The 22,278-nt window shown below is 44.6% G+C and overlaps 1 protein-coding gene across 1 annotated transcript in view; it reads right to left on the bottom strand.

The window, feature by feature from the left end:
- SCD5 (stearoyl-CoA desaturase 5) overlaps positions 1 to 22,278 on the bottom strand; it is a 153,028-nt gene that overhangs the window by 105,626 nt on the left and 25,124 nt on the right. The gene's annotated exons all lie outside the window — the stretch shown is intronic.

Raw genomic sequence — 22,278 nt, forward strand, 5'->3', positions numbered from 1 at the left:
TTATTATAATGAGGTTTCTTATTAATGGAAAAACCGTAATAAAGCATGTGTGTCTGTGTGTGTGTGTATGTGCATGTACACACATATATAGGTATATATACACAAACACGCGTATGCATATTTCCCGTTTCCTGGGGTTAGTCACACCCAGGAACACCCGGCCTGCCCGCCCATTCCGCTACAACCAGGCCCCGTAATTCACAGCTGGTAGCTACTTCTATTGCTTACACAGTGTTTCCCACAGGGATAGCACAGACAGTGACCCCATGTCCCTGCTGTAAGTCCATGGTAAACATGGCTAATCCGTGATAGCACTTTCTCTGAGTCTAGACGCTGCTGCTGAATTGTTCTCAATACAGTATCCTAGCCAGCCGCTACAAATCACTTAATAGTGGAATACAAGATGAAATATCTTTGTCTCCTTGGCCTACAAGTATACGTTCTAAAGCACAAAAAGGCATTCACATCAAGTACGCACACAAGGTTTCACTAAATAATACTAGCCCTTATTTGTGTAATGTATTCTGATTTTCTATTCTCCTCTATTTCATTTCTTAAAATGCTCTTTGCAACCTACTGATTTTGTAATCTATATAAAAGCTTTGCTATAAAGGACTACCTTTGCAAATTCCAAATTCTAAGGTCACGGCAAACACCAGGAGGAGCCTGTGTTAGATTTCCCAGTTGGACAGAGCACTGGGCTAATGTAACCACACACTCACGCCCCACCGAGCCCGGGTAGCTCTGAGGTTCTGAGCCATCAGTGAATGCCTAACTCTATAGAGTCATCTCAGTGGGGGATGGGATAGGAGGCAAATCCCCTGACTCTTTCAGAAAGAGTAACTTAGAATACCCATCCTGCCACAGTGGGTCAGAAAATCACTCATACCACATGAAAGACAATACTACCTGGGAGAAATCTCATTATTGATTGTGTGGTTCCCATAAAAACTATCCAAACTATTTTCAGTTTGCCGAAATCACATGTTCTCTCACTACTGTGTTCCCTCTGCCTGGTTAATGCTCACTTACTTCTCTAGATTGGAAAATGTCTTCACTAGAGAACCATTCTTTTTCCGGAAACCACAAGTTGGAGGAATCGCTGAAAGTAGGACAGTGACAAAATCCTGGACTGTGGATTTTAGCCAGAAATACGGCTCTGTTAGAGACCTGTCCTAAAGCAAAAGAAATCCCCATAATTATGTGGGCATCCCTACCACAGGTCTGAAGTATTTAATCTTAATTAAATGTAATTTTAAACCCAGAGAATTTGTTCATGAATGGGAATTGGTAATAAAGATTAGAAGAAACAGAAGGCAGAATGCAGGCAACATCACTAAGGCTGACTTTGACTTGAAAATATATGTATGTCATTGTGCAGAAGTCAGGCAGAATCTTGGGACTCCAAGACGGTGTCTGTGGCTCACAGCAAGGCGGGAGGGTCATGGAGGTGGAAGCGGTGCGAAGGAGAGAGCCTTTTAAAAGCAGCCAGCTGAGGGGCGCCTGGGTGGCTCAGTTGGTTGAGCGACTGACTGCCTTCGGCTCAGGTCATGATCCTGGAGTCCCGGGATCGAGTCCCGCATCGGGCTCCCTGCTCGGCAGGGAGTCTGCTTCTCCCTCTGACCCTCCCCCCTCTCATGTGCTCTCTCTCTCTCTCTCATTCTCGCTCTCTCAAATAAATAAATAAATCTTTAAAAAATAAAAAAGCAGCCAGCTGAAATGTTCTGACCGAGAAAGGCATGATTTTATTTCTGCTCCTAGGTTCAGATGATTTGAAGCCTTGCATAAGCCTAAAGCTGTCACTATAATTCAAAAATAATTGGAGCAAATGGCTGCTTAGCACAGGAAAAAGACAGGGCTGAGGAGATGGAATCTTCTGGCCTTTGAGTTGTTCTGGGAAGCAAGAGCTTCACCTTAAATCCCAGCTGAATAAAAACTGCCTCGCCTCATATCTTCACCATAACTGGACTCGGAGAAGCCTACACAGTTGTTGCCCTTTGATCTTCCCAACCCCTAAGATTCATTCAACACATAATATTCACCCTGTGAGCACTCCATCTCTCTCTCTCTCTCTCTCTCTCACACACACACACACGCACACACGCACAAGCACAGAGCTGCCTGTCTTCCTTTTCCTCCCTAAATACTCCTGCTCCAATGTTGAAAATGGATATGATTGAACCCTACCCCCCAACTACTGAATCACATTTTCCCAAAGACGATGTCCCATTGCCCCAGTGACAAAAGGGAATTCATCCCCACGACCATCGAAATGTCTCTTTCACTTATTCCCTGCCCTCTCCCCACCGAAAAAATAAGGAACCCTATGCTATCAGAGCTGCAAAGAACTTGAAGACCACCCCGGCCTTTACCAGCCAGAGCGGGGATGGAGGATGAGTACTAGCCGCCTCACCCAGGAGCCTGCTACAGGGGTAGAACCCCTGGTCCCCCTGGAAGCTGCAGAATCCGAGCGTGCATGGAACAAAATCCCACGTGACTCACGAGCATGGTCCAGTGTGAGAGACGCTGGTCTAGGCAGCACTTCTCAGGCCTGGCTGCACATGAGAATCACCTGGGGACTTTCAAAAGCTACCCGACCGGGCCTCCTCATCTGCGAGCAAATGAATGAGCAATGTCAGGAGGCTGGTGTAGTTCAAGGCTCCCAGAGGTTCTACTGGACAGCTGGAGCTGAGTGGCATGGCTCCCTTCCAACTCTCCCAATTCACAGATGAAGACACGGAATTGCAGGGAGGCCAAGGTCACAAAGTAAGCTGGTGGTAGGGCTGAATTCAAAGCCACGAAGCAATGCGCCCTAGGGTTCCTCAAGAGGATGGACTCCCACAGTGGGAGTGTCTGCTTCCTGCACCCTCAGGAGGCTGGCTTTTCTGGGGCTGAGTGACCGGCGGAGAAGGCTCCATTCATAGAGGGTCATCCACTTGAGCCCTCCTCTACTCTCAAAGAAATCATTTACTCTAGCCTGGAGTATAGCTTTAGAAAACCACATAATGGTAACATTTAGTTTGACCCACCACATGCGTGCGAGAGGCGTTCACTGCTGCCCGTCCCCTCGTCAGCTGGCTTGTTCCTTTCCCTCACTCCTGTTTAGAGATAAAGGAGCCATGCTTTATCTGAGACATCTCTGAGGAAATCTGCCTCAGAGGAATTAAAAGACAAGCCAGGGTATATTCCACTTCCTCGAAGCCCTGGGAAAATGCTTCTACTGGAGCCTGCCCCTTTTGTCCAAAAAAAAGGGGCAATGTTACTATCATTCCCCAACCACAGAAGCTGGTTATGAGATTTGCCGGGGCACTGCAGAGACGGTTTATGGAGAGCCCAAAAGGCAAGGTGTCCTTGCTCCTTAGGATCCTCTCACAGAGAATGCGCTTCCTCGTCAAGAACAGAGGAGCCTGAAAAATGAGACCCGAGAATCGGGGCAGGTGTGAGGCATCTATTCAAACTCAAGCCCTCAGAGGCCCCAGGCATTCCACGTGGAGGAAAGCTTGTCTCCTAGTTTTGCAGGATTTAGGAGGGCAAGATGGACGAAGGCACAAGGACTTACGTGGAAAAATCAGAATAGAAGGAGAGAGAAGGAGGAGGAGGAGGGAGAGAATGAACAAAAGTTCAGGGGGAGAGAGATGTGCAGTTACTAAAAATAAATCACAAGGCTCTGCTTTTCACTTTCTGAATTTTGATGTCATAGAAAAAGGGCTGAGTCTTCTGAGCTCAAATGCAAGGACTAGGAATGAGAAAGGTGAGATTGTGGGTCCTTTCAGCAAAATTTTGGGGAATTGCACTGGAATGCCTGGTGACTTGGCTGCTGCTGGAGTGGCATGCTGGGTGGTCCATGGAGGGAGAGGAGCTCCTCCTGGGCTGCACTGCAGACCCACCTGCACAGAAGATGGGACTGGAGCAGCCAGCACTCCCCCCACAACAGGGAGGAAACCTGCTCAGTGCTTCTACCTATGTCTTCCATTCAGGCCAACTTCACATGTTTGGAATGGAGTCAGCTAAGGGAGATCATTTCAGCCCCTCTTCTATTTTCAGGTTCCCTCTTATATGGAGGGTAGCATCAATTAGGCTCTGAGACATAATTTAGAAGTGGGGTTGGTAGGAAGAGGGGAACCGCTTGTCAATCTACAAACCCAAAGAGCCTGGGGATGAAGCTTTTATTTTTAGCACTGGGCTCTGTGAACCTGACCTATATTTCACTTCTTATATTGATGGAAATGACAAGCCTCGAAGGCCAGGACACAGAACTGAGCAGACTCCCTTAGAAGGCTTTGCAGAGAGGAGCAGTAGGGGTAAGACCCCCAAACTCTACCATGGACAGAGACTGGGATGAAAACAGAAGGATCTGGAGTGTCTGAGTAAGGGGAGCACTCAGATAGACTGGAGGGAAAGAACCAGATCTCAGCTTTAATTTCACAGCTTGGAAATTAGTCCACAGCCAGACTGAACCATGCAGTTCTTGAGAAAAATTGGGGTGGGGGAGGGGGTTGCACAGATTAAAGTCCCAAGAAAGGAGAAAACTAGTAGATGTAGAGAGAATTAGGAGCGGTGAAAGAGATATAAAGGAGCGGTCAGGGGATGGGGAGATGGGTCACTGAATTTCCAGATTTCAGTAGGAGAACCATTCCAACACATCGGAGTCCCTTGGTCAAACAGGCAAAAAAGGAGGCAATATTAAACAATGTGATCAAAAAGGACTGCTCAACACCATCAGATATGTTTTTTAAAAATGTGTCACCTCTACTATTATTTTATTCCATATTTTATTTCTCCTACTCATTTCTCAAAACCTAACCCTCTAAATCATATTTGTCTGGCCAGCCTTACGATGACAAGTCTTCAAATGCGTAATACAACGTTAAACTTAATTTTATGCCTGAGACACTGAAGGCTGGCACAGCTACATTATTTTTTTGTCAAATCTTCACATTTTAATCTGCCATCCAGTCAGTAGACGAAACCGAGAGAAATCACATTGGCTTATGAGAGATTTTAGACCCTATTCCACCAATTTTTTTTTCCTATTAACCTGTCATGTACATGTAAAGCTGTATAATGATTTAAGCCCCATGGCTCCGTGAGGAGAGGCTCCAGGAGGAAGGGCCAGAGCTGGATTCCTCCACCGGGAGCTCCACAGGCATGTCACACTAAACACATGTAACATGGAGTCCAGTGTCCTTCGCTGCTCCTTTCTGGAATCCTTGGTCAATGGCACCACCATCCTTTTGGCCATCTGGCAGTGGGGGCCATGGCAGTGGTGGTGGTGGGTCATCTAGAGGCCTTCCCCTGCTCCCCCGGGCTCACTCAGGAGCGGTGTAGCATGGTGATGAAGAGAGCAGGGGACAGAGCCAGAATACTGATCCAAGTCCCAGTCTGTCTCTTGCTGGACCTTGGGCCAAGTACTTAGCCTCCCTATGCGTCACCGTCCTCATCTGTAAAACCTCTAAGATTGTTGTGGGAGTAACTGAGTTAAAATATGTCATACATTTAGATCCATACCGTGCACATATTAAGCACTTGGTGTTCACCAAGACTTCCTATTCCTCGAGCCCACAATGCATGACCTGTCAAGTTCAAAAGCCTCACCTCCCCACACTCTTTCCTACTTGAAGCCCTTACCACATCTCACCTGGACTCACACAACACCTTCCTCCTGGCCTCTCATCTGTACTTGTCTGTACTCTTGCCCCCTCAAACCATCCTCCACTGAGCCACTGCATTAATGTTTCTACAACCTGAAACCAAACATTTCACTCTCGTTCTCAAAACCCTTCAATGGCACCTTGCCTTCCAAAGGGGGGAAATCCAAATTTCTTAATGTGTCATGTGAGACACTTTTCCCATTCTGCCCCTCTCCACCTTCTCTCACATTGCCTTGCCTTCCTCCCCAGTTACACTGAGCTGATGCTCACCCCAATCTTGATGTCTCAAGCTTCCATGCCTTTGTCTGTGTGATTCCTCTATGGAAGAAGTCCTTTAGGTCCTAGTCATCATTTCCTTCAGACAGCCTTTTCCAGAACCCAACTCTGGGCAAGCTCCTCATTCTGGATTCCTAAAGTCTGGTGCATTTCTCCTGCTCCACACCCACCAAGTCATATAGCAACTCTCTGGAACGTGAGGGCTGGGACTCATGCCAAGCACCTGTATACCTCCAGCATGACCCTCCAAACCCAAACTGGTTATGATGATGTGTGGCGGTTAAGAGCAGGGACTCTGGAGCCAGGGTGATAGGCATATATCCTGGCACGATCATGTACTGGCTAAATGACCTTGATCAAGTCACTTACTTTGTAGAGCCTCATCTGGAAAATGATGATGTGTCAGTATCTCCTTCACAGACATATTGTGAAGACTGAACACAATTAACATATAGTCCTTAGCTTAGTACCTGGCACAGCCTAAGCACACATATAAACTTCAGGGCAGCAAAATTCTGACAAATAAAAAATACCAATCGGATGCAATTTTTTTATAAAAGAAAGATATGGCCACCAGCTTCAAACATTTTTGCAGTGCGGAACTCATTAATGGACATGGCAAGAAAATCCTGGCTATGATGTTCATTTGGCTGCTTCTGAGACTTCAAAAAACAAGAGAACATAGTAAACAAGAGAAAATAGTTGAGTCAACAGGTAGGGGTCAATGAGTTCCATTCCCAAGAGACTGGGTTAATGACAGCAGCCCTGTGAGGAGCAAGTGGAGACATTCTGGAGGATTCTGGAGGATGACAGTGAATCCAGAGCAAGCTGCTTACCCACTGCAGAAGCCAGAGAGGAGTGGTGATAGTGTGGGGGTGATCGACAGAACCCTGGACCCTCTTGCTAGTCTCTACAGGAGATCAACTCCTCAGAGTTAAGCTTTGCCAAAGCTCTTTCTAACAACAGGTTATTGATCCGCACTTTACCCAAAGGATCTGCTTAACTAATCTCTGTTTCCATGACTCCCTTGCCCCTCTGCCCCAGCAGAGTCAGCTGCTACTGATGGTAATCAGAGATGATTCTCTGCCCTTCATGCCAGGAATTTAAGTGAAAACCCTCACGGCTCATTAAAATGCTGAATCCCCTTGTAAATCCTGCCAAACACCACCATGAACACATACTGAATTTTTTTTTTTTTAACCGGTCTCCTCACAAATCGAACACTTGTCCAGCAGAGCACACCCTGAGGTTCTACCACTTTCAGTACTGAGAATCCTCCAGAAAGTAAAGAGCTGGGAAAGGGGGACACACGTGTGTTGACCAGTTCTCTGAAGGAGCTGAGGGCCAGTCAGTCACAAACTTCTGCCTGAGACGCACAGTGACGGTAATGAAAACGCCGATTTCAACATCAGGGAGAGGACCTCACAGACGGCGATGGAGGCACAGGTCGGCAGTGGGAACAGGCCTCAGGGGCTCCTGATTTGAAAGACCTCAGAGTTACGGGTGGCCATACAAGTACCACAGACTGGGGGTGCTTCACCAACAGAAACTTACTGTCTCACAGCTCTGGAGGCAGCCGTCCAAAATCAAGGCGTTGGCAGGACTGGTTCTGCCGAGGATGCTGAGGGACACGGTGTTCCATGACTCTCCCCTAGCTTCTGGTGGTTTGCCAGCAATCTTTGCTGTTCGTTAGCTTACAGAAACATCCTCCTCCATCTCTGCCTTCATCCTCGCATGGCATTCTCCCTGTGTGTGTGTGTGTGTGTGTGTGTTCAGGTTTCCTCTTTTTATAAGGACACACGTTGTCCTTGATGAGGGCCCACCATAATGACTTCATTTTAATTTGATTACCTTCTAAAGACCCCATCTCAAATGCAGTCACGTTCTGAGGCACTGGGGGTCAGGACTTCAACATAGGAATTTACGGGGAAACAATTCAACCCGTAATACCCACTCTCTCTCCAGAGACCACTCTAACACCAGTAAATAAGCCTTGGATCCGTGTGACAGGATTTGGGTGTTGGTGCCAGGGAGAGTTCTTGCTGGGTGGGCCCTCTTTGCTGGTTTCCATCAGCATTCAAGTAAACCAACACTTGCCAAGCCCGGAGCCCCACTGAGAGGGAGTCCTGATGGGCACAGAACACACAGGATAGCCCAGGCCTGGTTTCAGCTGCCCCAGCTACAAAGATGCCTCCCTGGTGAAACACAAGCACGTCACCTCCTCATGACGAGGCACACACAGATGTCTGCATTCATTCTGCAGTCTGACCTGACCCTCGCTCCCAACTGCCATCTGCAACTGCTGTTTAATGGGACTGCCATTCACCTCTCACCGGCTGACAGCACAGGCCCCTCAGCGATGGCCCCATCAGAACTCCGCTCTTTTTCTCTACACTTTCCTTGAACCTTTCACGGCTTAGCCTAATTCTGCTTGTTTTTTGAGTAAGTTCTTAACTAGAATGCGGCTCCATGAGGAGCGGGAATTTAGTCCATTCTATTCCCTCTGACATTGCTGGCACCCACAGTAGTGGCTGGTGAGAAAGGGGGCCCAGACACAGGAAATCCAAATGTTGGAATGAATGGTCTTTCCCCCCAACTAGATGGACAGTTTCTCGAAAACAAGGAGAGAGCCTTATTCACTGCTTTTTTCCTAGAGTTCCTGCCTCGTGTGGGGGTCCCTCCATAGCAATGAATCCATGAATGGATGCTTCCCACTTACAGGTTCTGCTTCCCCTCAAAATGCACAGGTTCTGCTTCCCCTCAGAATGCACTGTGAAGTCAAATATAACTTCTTCCTCAAATTCCCCTTCAACTTCCAGCTCAAGACCATCTCTGGTGAAGACACCCCTCTCCTTCCTTCCTGTGAGCCCCTCACTCTACTTTGTACATGCTTCTATCCTAGAGCCTATAATCACACTTGTCTTTTCCTACTGGGCTGTGAGCTACTTAAGGGCAAGGTTTTTTCCTCCTTTTGATTAACATAGTGCTTGGTGAACATCATTTCTTTTAAAGGTATAAACTCCTTCCCTACTGACCCAGGCTCCAACCTTACACTTTCCTCTGCTACATCCTGTCAGTTAGAATCTATTCCTTCTCAGGATCTCTGGGGTCCATCCATTCGGTCCATGCATCCACTCATCCCTTTTTTTTCCATTCCCACAAGCTCCATCCTAATCCCTGAGGCAGTTTCCTACCCAATCTTTCTGCCTCTTTCTTCCCTCCTTCAAACCATCCTACACAGGGCTCCCAGATTAAGAATCCCCCAGCATGACTTTGCAAACAAGAGCCCTCTTGCTCTAAAACCTTTGACAATCCTTCACTGCCTACATGAGGTCTAAACTCTACCATGCCCTTCAGAATCCTGACAATCTGAGCCCCCGACTCTCCCCTTGTCAATCTTATTTTCCACTCTCCTCAAATAAGTCTGTTCCTCCTTTCCCTGAACAACCACCCGCCTTCACTCCTGTCTCAATACTTCTCCAGCCACTCTCCTCGCTCTAGTTTTCAAGATTCTCCCTGTGACCCCAGCCCTGGCCTGCATTCAAACCCAGTTCAAGCCCCCCCTACCCTGAGCCAATCCCTGATCCCCCCAGCCCTGGAAGAAAACTTGCTCTTTTGAGTTCCTACGGAGCTCATTGTCTGCACCAAAGATTTGGAGCATGTACCACCTTGCATTATTTATTCTTGTCATGCCAATGCTCATCATCCCACTCAGGCTGTAAGCCTCCCAAGGGCAGGCCCTTAGCCTGGTTTCATTCCTTTTCCTAATTTCAACACCCAACACGGTGCCCGAAGCATAGCACCCACACAACAAGAGTGTGGGTGAAAGGAAGCAACTGGACATTTGGAGGATTAGACATATCAGGCTTTGTTTGCTGCAGATCTACCACAGGAGATGGAAGCAATTGACATCCATCATGACAGGTATGCATTTCACCAGTGTGATGGATGCTTTTGGTAGAATCCAATGCTAGGTAAATATTTTATCTATAAGTATGTTATCAAATGAATAAATTATAGATTGGCGAATGTCCTCTGGTTATCAAAGCCTGGAAGCAGGAAGGAAGCTGCCACTGCCATTCCAACCAAAAATACTGCTGCCCCTATCCCCATAAAGATCATGAGGGAGGTGACTGCTGACATCCCCCCGGGTGACTTGAGGCCTGATGCTCAGAAGAATCTGCCCAAGGCCCTAATAGCTAACCTAAATTTTGTGTTCTCCCTTCTAAGATGAGTCTGATGTATTCTGCCCTGGGTTCCCTCCCTCCAACTGACACCGAGATTCCATCCACACAGAGGGGAGAACACTTTAGAGTAACTGACAGAGTCAGCTGAGATGCTGCCATGGAAACACAATGGTGATTTCAGGAAAATCATCTGTTTTTAAATTGTTGTATAGACTTGCTCTAACTTCTTTTACAGATCATGTAGCTCAGGGCCCCTGGAGCCTTCTCTAGTACAAAACCTTTCTGCCGCCTCCTTCTCTTTGCTCTCTTTCAAATTTCAAACCTCGCCCAGAAACCTCGCACCTTCGGGGCTGAATTGATGAAGCAGCTCCGGTCTCCTGACATATAACAGAGTGAATCCAGAACTAGCATCTCCACACTAGCTGAGAGTGAATGTTGTCATGGCAACAGGAGGCAGCTCTGGCCCGGATGGGAGGGTTGGTGGGCTTCTGGAAGGGTCAGCATTTCCAATCGTCAGAAGAAACATTGTCTACTTGAAGTTTTCCTTTCATTAATTCGGAAGGAAAAAATATATCATGATTTTAACAAAAACTACGTAGCTCAGAGGCACAATTTGTTGTTAGAAGTTTCAGGAGAGACAACAGAGAAAGCACAAGATTCTGGGTGGACAGGATTCCCTTCCTCCCCATCTTATCGTCCTCCATAACTCTCTTGAGAGGTGAACCATAGCCTTACAACCCTGGCCCCTTCTCTTTTGGATTGATTCTTGAGTCACAGTCATCATAAAACCAGAGGGCACTATCTTCTCTAGAAAATTATACTGCACCACGGAAGCCCAAAGACACTGTTCTTGTAAGAACAGCTATGATAAACAATGTCTTTGGCTGTTATGGGCTGAATTGTGTCTCCATCCAAAAAATGTATATGTTGAAGCTCTAACCCCAGTACTTTAGAATATGACCGTATTTGGAGATAGGGCCTTTAAAGTGGTGATTAAGTGCAATGAGGCTTTTATGGCAGGCCCTTGTACAATCTGACTGGTGTCCTTATAGAAGAGGAAATTTGGACACACAGAGGGACACCAGGGATGCATGTGCATAGAAGGATGACCATGTGAAGAGGGTGGCCATCCACAAGCCAAAGACAGAGGCCTCAGGAGAAACCAACCCCTGCTGGCACCTCGATCTTGGACTTCCAGCCTCCAGAACTGTGAGGAAATGAATTTCTGTCATTTAAGCCACCCTGCCTGTGGTATTTTGTTGTAGAAGCTCTAGCAAAGAATGCATTGCCCTTCTTTCCTCAGCTGCCCCCTACAGCAACAACATAATACTAAGGATGGCTACATAAAACTTTTGTCTTCAGGGGAGTTATGTCTTCTTGACATCCACTTTGATATTAAGATATCAACCTTTATTGATTAAGGTTTGCACAATATATCTTTTTCCATCTTCTGACTTTTAATCTATTTGTCTTTATAAAGAGTTTCTTTCGCCAGCACATAGTTGGCCTTTGCTTTTTAACCAATCTGACAATCTCTGCCTCTTCACTGAGGTATTTAGAATTATGCTTTCTGATAGGCCACTAACCACATGTGGGTATTTTAATTGAAATTAATTAAATTTTAATAAAATTTAAAATTCAGTTCATGAGCTGTATTTCAAGTCTCAATAGCCACATGTGACTAAGTATTAGAGAGCACAGATAAAGAATATTCCATCATCACAAGAAGGTCTATCGGACAGCCTGCTTTAAACCATTTCCATGAGAGACTATGGACTCTCAGAAACAAACTGAGGGTTCTAGAGGGGAGGGGGTGGGGGGATGGGTTAGCCCGGTGATGGGTATTAAGGAGGGCATGTACTGAATGGAGCACTGGGTGTTATACGCAAACAATGAATCATGGAACACTACATCAAAAACTAATGATGTAATGTATGGTGATTAACATAACATAATAAAATAAAATTTAAAAAATAAATAAATAAACCATTTATCTGTGGTGCTATTATTAATATGGTTGGTTAAGGGGCGCCTGGGTGGCTCAGTCAGTTAAGTGTTTGCCCTCAGCTCGGGTCATGATCCCAGGGGCCTGGGATCAAGCCCCATGTCAGGCCTTCTGCTCAGCAGGAGCCTGCTTCTCTCTCTCCCTGCCGTTCCCCCAGCTTGTACTCTCTCTCTCTGTGTCAAATAAATAAATCTGGCACCCACAGTAGTGGCCAGTTGATATGGTTGGTTAAATCTGCCACTTTACTATTTATTTTCTATTTATCCAACTGCTTTTTATAAAAAGATGTTATTTATTTATTTGAGAGATACAGAGCACAAGCAGGGGGAGCAGAGGCAGAGGAAGAAGCAGGCTCCCCGCTGAGCAGGGAGCCCAATGCAGGACTCGATCCCAGGGTCCTGGGATCATGACCTGAGCCAAAGACACCCAGGCACCCCCCAACTGCTTTTTGTTCTCTCATTAATCTTTTTCTGCCTGCTTTGAATTAATTGAACATTTTTCCTGATTCCATTTTATCTCCTTTGTTGGATTTTTAGTAATAACTCTTGCTTTTTTTCTTTTGGTGTTCATAGTATACACCTTTAACTTATCCTCATCTACCTTCAAGTAATATTAACCACCTCACATATTATAGAAGAATCTTAGAACAGTCTATTGCATTGCCTCTTCTTGGCCTTTGTGCAGTTACTTCTACATATATTTTAAGCCCCAGAAACATTGCGATCATTTTTTCTTTCAACAGTCATTATCTTTTAAAAACATTTTTTTTAAATAAGAAAAAAGACCTTTGTATTTATTCATATATTTACCATATCTGATGTTGTAATCCTTTATATTGATCAAGATTTCACACTGGTGGATTGTTCATCTAACTAAAGAACTTCCATTAACATTTCTTGCAGTGCAGGTCTGCTGGCAATAAATTCTTAGTTTTTATATGTCCATAAAAGTATTTTATCCTTGTGTGTGAAAGATATTTTTTCCAGATATAGAAAACTCAATTGATAGTTCTTTTTTTCTTTCAGCATTTTAAAGATGCACTCCACTGCCTTTGGTCTTGCATTATTTCCAACAAGGAGTTTGTTGTCCTTCTTGTCTTTATTCCTAGGTAGGTGATATGTTTTCACTGGATACTTTTAAGATTTTCTCATTATTATGGTTTTTTAAATTTTCACTTTGATGTTTATGTAGGGATTTTTTTTTTCATATTTTTTGAGCTTCTGTTGAACTTGAATCAGTGGATTTTTCACTTTGATCAAACTTGAAAATTTTGGTTACTATTTCTCCAAATAGTTTCCTTTTCCATTCCCACTTTATGGATTCCAATTACACTTATATTAGGCCACTTGAAGTCATCCCACAGCTCACTGATGCTGTTCTTTTTTCTTTCTTTCAGTTTATTTTCTGTGTGCTTTATTTTGAATAGTTCCTGTTGCTATGTCTTTAGATTCACTAATCTTTTCTTCTGCAGTGTCTACTCTGTATAAATCTCACCTGATATATTTTTCATCTCAGATATTGTATTTTTCACCTCTAGAAATTCGAGTCTTTTAAAAATATCTTCCATGTCTCTACATTTCATGCTCAATCTTTCCTCTACATTCTTCAACACGTGTGATATAGTTTTAGTGTTCTTGTCCACTAATTCCATCAGACGTGTCATTCGGGGTCTGTTTCTTTTTTTTACCTTTTCTCCTCATTATAGGTTTTATTTTCCTTCTTCTTGCATGCCTTGTAATTTTTTATTGGATGTCAGACATTTCAAATATTGCCTGTTGCGTGCTATATATTTTTGTGTTCCTACAAATATTCTTGAGTTATTTGGAAAGAGTTTGGTCCTTTTGAGGCTTCCTTTTTCATGTGGGCTATTTTACTTTTATTTTTATTTTTTTTAAAGATTTATTTATTTATTTGACAGAGAGAGAGAGCACAGGTAGGCAGAGTGGCAGGCAGAGGGAGAGGGAGAAGCAGGCTCCCTGCTGAGCAGAGAGCCCGATGCAGGGGTTGGTCCCAAAACCCCGGGATCATGACCTGAGCTGAAGGCAGACGCTTAACTGACTGAGTCACCCAGGCGCCCCTGGGCTATTTTACTTTTAATTGTGCTGAAATACACATAACAAAAAATGTGCCATCTTAATAACCGTGCAGTAGTGTTATGTACACTCATATTGTTGTGCAACCAATCTCCAGAACTCTTTTCATTTTGCAAAACTGAACTTCTATACCTGAAGGCTTACTTTTTTTTTTAAGCTTTGGTAGGTGGAACTAGAGTAGGCTTTATTTAGGCTAGGGCTAATTTTACCCCACTAGTGAGGCAATATCTCTAAGCAATCTACCCAATGACCCATGAATTATGTGGCTTCCCACTGAGGCTGGTGGGAACACAAACTATTCCCAACTCTGGGTGAGCTCTGGGGATTGTTCCTTCTGCTCCTTTTGGGTCGTCTTTCTTTGGCCTCAGGTAGTTTCCTCACATGTCTGCACTGATCAGTACTTAGTTAGAACACCTGGAGAGGACTTCCTGACATCTCCAGAGCTCTCCTTCCCTCTGTGAAACTCTCTTCTCTGTGAACTCTGGCCACATTGGCCTCCCTGAGTTCCTAGCTTCATATCCTCAACTCAAGGAGGTGGCTAGGCTTCACCTGGGTTCCCACTCCCTGCTCTGCAGCCTGAAAATTCTCTCTAGCAGTAAGCCACAGCAAGTACAGGGCTCACCTCATTTGTGTATTTTTCTCAGGGATCTCTGTCTGGTTTTGCAGTTGTTTCAGTCAGGAGGGTAAATCCAATTCCTGTTATTCCATCTTGACTGGAAGCAGAAGTCTTACTATATTACTCTCCAGAGGATTTTCTGGGTAGAGTGTTTCTGTGTATTTTTGTTCTGTATCTGGCTTTCTCTCTTTTTTCCTTACCTCTTTCTATTCTTGTAAAAATAGTCTTTGATATATTATCTTTTCCTCTTCATTCTTTGGTGGTTATTAAAAACTAACAACACATAGAAATTACTATCACTCTGAAATCCCATATAGCAAGATGATAGAATTTACCAAAAGGAATGTTAGCAACAATCAGGCTGTCAACTCCACGGGCATGGCTAAGAGGACTCTCTGGTTCCATCAGGATACGCACAGCATGCTGCATAAACATTCTCCTATAGGTCCACTTTTTGAAAGGAAAAATAATTCTAGTATATTACATGATTAAGGGCAAACCTTACGAAAAACAAAACAACAACAACAAAAAATCCCTGTATTTTAAAGATTAGACCTTTCTCACTTAGTTGGCTAACTGAGATTAACCAAAAATTGCTCCTATATAAAAACAGAACTAGTGAGGGGTGCCTGGGTGGCTCAGTCAGTTAAGCATGTGACTCTTGATTTCAGCTCAGGTCATGATCTCAGGGTCCTGGGATCGAGCCCCATGTCAGGCTCCGCACTCAGCATGGAGTCTGCTTGTCCCTCTGCTCTTCTCCCTGTTCACACACTCTCTGTCTCTAAAATAAATAAATAAAATCTTTAAAAAAAATAACCAGTGAATACCTACCATTACATTATAGACACTCATTACATACCAGATACTCTTCTAAGTACTTTATGGATTATAATTTAATACAGCAATCCCCTCAAACAAATAGTATAACTATCATGGGACGCCTGGGTGGCTCAGTCGGTTAAGCGTCTGCCTTCGGCTCAGGTCATGATCCCAGGGTCCTGGGATCGAGTCCCACATCCGGCTCCTTGCTGAGCAAGGAGCCTTCTTCTCCCTCTGCCTGCCTCTGTCTCTCTCTCTCTCTCTGATAAATAAATAAAATCTTCAAAAAAAAAATAGTATAACTATCATTCTCATTTGCACATAAGAAAATGAAACTTACAACTGGCCAAGGGACATGTGCTAGTTTATGGTAGATCTGTGAATCTAAAATCTGTTTGACACTAAAGCCCATTCTATATGGCAATGATGTTGCAAATTGGAAACACTGTTGCCTGACAGAGGAAAATTAACTTTGGCCTAAAATAACTATTAGAATAACAATTCAAATAAGGAATGATATTCTCTATTAGATAAAAAAGAAAACTCTGACCAATAATTAGGAAGAATAAGGTAATAAAAAACAAGGTGTCATCTTTTATAAAGCTCTGCGGTGAAGGGTGAAGGTAAGGCTTCCAAAGGTGGGTGGTTTTGACATTATAAATCAGAGCAGTAGCTATGTGAATTATCTGGAAGGAAGTGTATTTTTATGAAGACACTATGATAATCTGGGGGGAACAGGATTAGTGTCTTGGCTCAAAGAAACATGTCATGGGAATCTTGGTAAGTGCAAGAATAAAGGTACAAATGGAAGAAGAATGAATGGTGGAGAGAGGGCTTTGGAAAAATGAAGTCATCCTTTGATAAGATGAATCCCTTTTTTAAATGAGTTTTGCTCCTAGCTCCTCCGGGGCAATGATTTTTCCTTTGAAAAGAAGAGGTCAAGCAAGATTAATGAGAGGAGGTTCTATGATGTGGAGGTAGAGCTGACATGTAGTGGATGGAGGTGGAAGGCTCAGGTCCTCACCCCAGCTATGAATCAACTTGCTGGCTAATAATGAGTCCATGTTTAAACTTCACTAGGCCTTTTTTTTTTTTTTTAAATAGTAAGGCCCTTTCTTCACAGAAAAACTTATGCAGAAGCTCAATCCATGAAACAGAGGAGAAAACCAGGCTGTCTGATGGAAGCTGGAGGTTGAGGGCTGGGGTCTCTCTCTCCCTGCTCACCACACCCTCTCTGGGTCCTGCTTGGTTTCAAAGAGCACCTGGGTTCCCCTCACACACACTAGCCTGACTCTGTCTATAGTGAGCATCCCTGGGTTCCAGTCCCAACCACCACACTGAGACTCTCAAGGAAATGTCTTTCTGGTCCCCAGTTTGATTAACTGTAAAGCAGAGCTAGAAGAATCTCTAAGATCCCTTCCGGCTCCAACACTGTCTCTTAATAGGAATGTGATGGTTAATAAATTAATAAAATGCCATTGCATTGCAGCAGACTATTAAGGGAAAAGGATATTAGGCAAGTAGGCAGTGTATTCCAAGGCCCATAAATATTTCACTACTTTATAGAAGATTAGATTTTTTTTCAGAATGAAATAAAATCAATAGAATTTAGAAGTCTGTGAACCCTAAATTGCATTTCAGTGTCCCACTGGGTAAAATCTGACACGTGCACCAATTCAACCCATTTCAGTGCATGTTTTTTTGGTAGAGGATTTCCTGTGGTAAGTGACTTGAAAATACCACAGAAGTGATTAAAAATAGTCAGAAATAATTGACTCTGGTTATGTAAGAGAACATCCTTGTTCTTAGGACATACACATGGAAGTATTTAATGGTGAAGGGGCCCAACGTCTCTAACTTACTTTTGAATAGTTTAAAAAATATGTATTTATACCTATGTATTATGGGGGAGGGGGGAGGGAAGGGAGACAAAATGTAAACATGGCTAATCTGGGCAAAGGGCATACGAGAGTGCCTTGTATGATTCTTGCAACTTTATGTAAGTTTGAAATTATATAATAGGAATAAATAAATAATAAAAGTTACAAAAACAAAAACCAAAAGCTCAAAACAATACCTCACTGAAAATGCACTTCTTTCCTTCTAATGCCCTTACTGTAAACTTCCTGTCATATCCAAATATAAAGAGAATATTTGTGACATTATTTTGTGATATTTTGATGGTAAAATCAGCAGAATGTAATGACCAAAGGTGAAAGCTGAGGGAAGGGAAGGAGTCTAGGATGATTCCCAGAGTTCTGGCTTGAGTGTCCAGGTGGATGGTGGTACCGTTAACCAAGACTGAGAATACAGGAGAAAGAACAGGTTGGAAGATGCTGAGGCCTTTTCTGTTCATGCATCACTATAGTGGACAGTGGCAGGCATGCTTTGGGTCTGCCAGGCAAGCTTTCCCACAGTCCTTCTTTGGTTACAGAGCATAGTTTCTTGACCATAGGAGTAGGCTCTTGACCCAAGCCTGACCAACTATTGCACACCACGCCTTTGTCAATAATGCCCGAGCAGGTCCGTCACCTGTCTCAGTTAGCTTTGACTGCCTAAACAGACCATCCTCCCCAAAACTCAGCAGCTCAAAGCAACAACAACTTATCATTTCTCACAATTCTGGGGGTTGTCCGGTTGGGTCTTCTGGTCTAGGATGGTCTAGGATGGCGTCACTCATGCCTGGGGCCTCGGCTGGGACGGCTAGGTCTCTCTCTCCGTGTGATCTCTCATTTTCTGACAGGCTAGACCGTGCTTCCTCATATGGAGGCAGAGAGGTTCCCAATGACGAAAGCCTAATTCCAATGCACTGCACTTTTCAGATCTCTACTTGTGTCATATTACCAGTTGGCCAAAGGAAGTTACACTGCCTTGGCCAGATTCACGAGGTAGAGAAATAGACTCTTATTTGTCGATGGGACGAGTGCAACCTGTTGTGGCCAATTTTTTTTCTTCTTCATTCTACCGCATGACCTTAAAAGGGCAATCAGAGCCCTTCCCTGGGAATGAACCATAAATTCAGAGAGAGTGATTTCACTTTCTGCTTCAGCTGATAAGCTGAGAAGATGCAAACTGGGGCCCTCTTTCTCATCACACAGACAGTACCTATCTGCAGGATGCAATCAAGCAGAAACAACCAAAGCTGAGACATGTTAGGGGGCTTGGTGGCCTCAAGGCTGAGGTCCAGGGTCTCAAGTCTTGGTTCATGAAGTTTTTCCATCTCTCCTGTGAAACTTTCCCAGCTACCTGAGCTAATACATGCCTTTCTGCTAAACTTGATTTGTTTTAGTTTCTGTTACTTACCATGGAAACAGTCTAATTCAACCACCTTCCTTCAGTTGATTCTGATGAAGGCAAGTGCCTTTTCCCACCCGTCTTCCCTAAGGCTGTTCTCCTGAGACAAGCCCTCCATGACACCATCTCAGGGTTCCTGGTATTCCTCTTGGAGCACTTGTCAAATGAGGCCCAGTGAAGGCAGACAGGAGGTCTAGATGCAGACTTCATAAAAGCAATCACTTTACAGATCTTGGCTTCAGACTGTAAAGTTGAACGCTCCCATAGCTCTTGGGCGGAGCAGGGCATGTGAAGGGCCAGATGGCTAATCTCTCCTCCTCCCTGATGGTAAACCCCATACCATGCAAGGTAGCTCTGCGTAGGCAAGCCACTCTGGAGTTATAATCAAAAACCAGAAAAAAAAAAAAAAAAAAAAACCAGAAGGGGCGCCTGGGTGGCTCAGTCGTTAAGCATCTGCCTTCGGCTCAGGTCATGATCCCAGAGTCCTGGGATCGAGCCCCACATCGGGTTCCCTGCTCGGCGGGATGCCTGCTTCTCCCTCTCCCACTCCTCCTGCTTGTGTTCCCTTTCTCAAGCTGTGTCTCTCTCTGTCAAATAAATAAATAAATAAAATCTTTAAAAAAAACCCCAGTAGCGCTGGGCAATGTGCCCTGCTCTGAGGGCAGCCCAGCCTCTCTCATGTAGCCTTAAGGGGTTAAGGTACACTTTCTGGTTTTGGAGCAGGCAGTGAGTGGGTGATGGCAGGGGCACAAAGGCCAGCTATCCCAAATTCTCTGACCTCAGGGGATTTGCTGGGCCTCCTTTGTGAGGTTTGTTCAATTTTGCCAGCAGAGTCAAAACAATTCCCTCAGGGCAGGATGTCTCAAAAGCACCTTCCACTTAGGTGGAAGATATCATCTTCACACTTCAGAACTCAGGTCTCCAGACCAAAGCTCTTCCTTCTGTATTTCTCTTCTCAGTTCATGGCATGACTATCCTCCAACTGCCTAAACTGAGAACCTCAGACCCATCCTCTTTTCTTCTATCACTCCTGCACAGGCAGGACGAACAGGACTAAATAGTGACCAGTAGAGGGAAGAAGGGTGTTGGAGCCAATCTGTCCTGTTAAACCCTAGGCAACTTTTACAACTTCTCTGGGTCTCAGTTTCCTTATCTGTAAGATAGGGCTGATAAATAGTAACCAACATCAAAAGCATTTTGTAAGGGTTAATGAGTTAATATATAAAACACTTAAAACAGTACCCAGCATATGGTAGGTGTTCAATAAAAGGAAGTTGCGGGCGCCTGGGTGGCTCAGATGGTTAAGCATCTGCCTTCGGCTCAGGTCATGATCCCGGAGTCCTGGGATCGAGTCCCGCATCGGGCTCCCAGCTCTGCGGGAAGCCTGCTTCTCCCTCTGCCTCTCTCTCTCTCATGAATAAATAAATAAAATCTTTAAAAAAAAAAAAAAGGAAGTTGCAATTTTGAAGTCTTTCCTCTTCTCCACTCTCATTACCATTGCAATTCCTCTGGCTCTATTGATCTCCTACTTGAATTATTGAATCAGATTTGTAGGTCAGTCAGGGTTCCAGCAGGAAACCTATGGTGCACTTAAAAGGGGTGACTAAGAAGACAAAGTTGTGGGCAGGGCCAAGAGAGCCAACAAGGGTGCGGAAGCACCAAAAGGACTAGCAAGGTGGGAAGCCATTGCCGAGTAATCACGCAGGGCGTGGGCTACGTAGCCTGGGAGAGGAGCTGCCTGATGCGGGCTGTAGTTTTACCCGAGGGCCATGGCCTCAGCCATCCTGCAGTCCAGCAGACAGGGAGCCATAGGAACAAATACCCTGACCTCCCTTCCTTCCCTCCGAGTCTTTGAAATTGCATGAACATAGCCAGAAGCCCCAGGGCAAGGGAACCACTGCTATGGTCCAACGAAGTCAGTCTTCAGGGCTTAAAGGAGGGTGGGGAAGGATGGAGAATGGCTCTACAGGGACACAACAGAAGATAGTCAGCACAACTCCTAGCTAGTCTTCCTTCTTTCCATCCATTGTAGTCCATCTCCCACTTTACCACCATACCTATCTTTGTAAATCTGATCATATGGTTCCACTGCTTAAATTTCTTCAGTGGATCTCATTATTCACGGCATCAATGATCCCATTCTTAAGATCAGATCCAAGCTCTTTAGCATGTTGTGCTCTTCGTGCTCTCACCCCGCCTTCTTTTCTGGTTTCACTTTACACCACACCCCTTCCCTGGAACCAGACCAAACCACTCACCACTGCCTCAACACACAAAGCCTTCACATCTCCGTGCCTCTCCTCATGCCATTCCTCATATCTGGAATGCTGGTCCCTCCTTCACAAACCCATCCTTCAGGTGCTCCCTGTGCCTTTCTTTCACTGTCCTGGAAACGATGTATTGAACATGACTCTAGAGAATGCCCATGTTGGTCTTGCCCATGGACTTAGCACAGAGTCTGGCCCAAAGTAGATGTTCAATAAGCCCCTACTGAATGATTTCTTGGTCTACACCATCCTTGAATATATCATTGATTCCCTCCTTCAGTTTTCTACAGCACCTTAGTAGGTCACTGCACTTACTACCTTTTATTATAGACATTTGTGTGTCTGTCTCTCTCCCCAGACAGTTATCCTCTCATGGGCAAGGGCCTATCTTGACTGCCTCTTAGTTCCCAGGTCCCATCATGAACAAAGTTGGTTGAAGTAGGAAATGAATGGGTGACAAAGCTGGGTGTTGGGTAGAAGGATTCATTCATTCAGCAAATAGTTATTGAATACCTACTGTGTGCTGGGCACTGTTCTAGAACTCCATAGTGAACAAGAGAGATAAATCCTTGCCCTCATGGAACTTTCATTCTTAAGGGTGGAGGTAGTAGGACAAGAAATAAAATAAGTATATGCTCACTGGTAAAAAGTACTAGGGAGAAAAATAAAGCAATGATAGGGGATGAGGGGCATCAGGGTGCAGACTGGGGTACAACTTTAAATACAGTGATTACAACAGTTTCCTGCTGTTGCCACAAAATAGTGGCTTAAAATAACACAAATTTATTATCTTATATTTCTGTAGGTTAGAGTCCAACATGATCTCACTGAGTTATAGTCAGCGTGCTGGTAGGACTGTGGCCCTCCTGGAGGCTCTAGGGGAGAGTCATTCCCTTGCTTTCTCCAGCTTCTAGAGGTTGCCTATTGTCCTTCCTCCAACTTAAAAGCCAGCACCAGCAGGGTGAGTCCTTCTCACATCGAATCTCTCTGTCTCTGACTCTCTTGTCTCTCTCTTTCACTTATAAGGACCTGTGTGACCACACTGGACCCACCCACACAATCCAGGATAG

Source organism: Mirounga angustirostris, unplaced genomic scaffold, assembly GCF_029215605.1.
Source record: "Mirounga angustirostris isolate CCGP_5_RB_7025 unplaced genomic scaffold, mMirAng1.0.hap1 SCAF_2, whole genome shotgun sequence".
In the NCBI taxonomy this organism is placed as follows: Eukaryota; Metazoa; Chordata; class Mammalia; order Carnivora; family Phocidae; genus Mirounga; species Mirounga angustirostris.